The sequence below is a fragment of the Furipterus horrens genome, unplaced genomic scaffold (genome assembly GCF_987537825.1).
Source record: "Furipterus horrens unplaced genomic scaffold, mFurHor1.1.pri manual_scaffold_15, whole genome shotgun sequence".
In the NCBI taxonomy this organism is placed as follows: Eukaryota; Metazoa; Chordata; class Mammalia; order Chiroptera; family Furipteridae; genus Furipterus; species Furipterus horrens.
The window spans coordinates 140,099-141,581 of NW_028327185.1; positions in this window are offsets into that span (position 1 = coordinate 140,099).

Here is a 1,483-nt window from a genome sequence, read left to right on the forward strand (position 1 = left end):
ATGGCAAGAGCCCCTGCTAAAATGTCTGCAGCTGCTTTTTAAATCTCTGGCTGTGTCCTCGGACGCAGTGGGCGTGGTAACCAGTTCTGACCATTCACAGAACCTTACGCAGGCTCTGTAAGCTCTTTCAATACCACCCCAGGGTCCAACACCACTCCCATCTTCCTGGGCCTTGGAATTTTCCAAGCCATTTGTGCAACAAAGTTACCAGCCACTAGCCCCAGGCATGCAAAGGCATGTTAAAAGCTGCTTCCTTTTCCACATCCCCCAGCAGCAAGCTCTGGCTCTGGGATTTTTGGACGCCCTTATTCTGTAATAAGGAGATGAGACGTCACTCATGGCCTGAAGCTCCGCCCAGAGGCAGACCCACCCTGGCAGCCTCGTGGAGATGCCTGCGTTCGATGTGGATGGGGTGACGCCATTTCCGCCTCCTCAGGGCACACGCTCTGCCGTCACTGATGCGTTCCTCTGTGCAGGCAGCTTTCTCCCCAGGGGACCACTGCTGCAAACAACCCTATGGGGGATGCTATTCAGGGTGCCTGTCTCCTGGGGCATGTGTGTGTGAGAGCTCTGGGGTGTCGCCGCTGGGCGCCAGGGTGTGCACAGGTTTCACCGTGCTAGAAGATCGCACCCCACCTTCCCCGACGTAATTCCTCCCCTTCGCACTTGCAGCAGCAATGGGAGCACTTGTTGTTTCCCTTCCCCTACACATGGTGCTTCTCGGCTTCGGAAAGCGCCGCCATCGGAACACGTCAGTGGACAAGTGACAGGATGACTACAAATGTGCCCCATCTACTGCGCTGCACATGCGCCCACAGGCCCTGTGTCCAGGAGTCAGAGTGCGGCCGCATAGGCCTGGTTGACCTGACCCCACCCCAATGGCTAGGGGTCTGTCATCCTGAGGTCCTTGTCAGCATCCCCAAAAGAGGCAGTAACCAGGAGCCTCGGACCCATTCCTGGAATCCCTTTGCTACAAGTCCTTCCTCAGCCCCACCTTGGAACCCTGGCTTGCTCCCTCTCCATGGTCCCCAACCTCCTACAGTGCCAGGGAGACCCCCGGGAAAGGGAGGACCTGGGGCCAACGACCCGGGGAAGGCTGTTTCAGGCCATCCAGGCCCCAGGCCCAGGCCAGTAGCCCTGGGCACACGTGACCCCCTGAAGGCCAAGGTGGCCTGATCTGGGTTCACCCTCCAGATGGAAGCTCTCGTTCCCACTGCCCTGACCCCTGGCACAGGCTCCTGGCAACGTCCCCTCTCACCCATCTGTGCCTGCCTCCCATCTGGGCACCAGCGCCCGGCCTGCGAGAGCCAGCCGGGGTGACGGACGATGCAGTGTGCTCCTCAAGGGACCCTGCGGTTCCTCCCCCGAGCTATTCCTGGCCTGGACGCCTCCCGCCCCCCGTCCCCCCCACCTGACCTGACCCCACAGCTGGGAAGCATTTGGCTGGGGGTGGGGCAGCCCCTGCCTATATAAGCCTGGACCC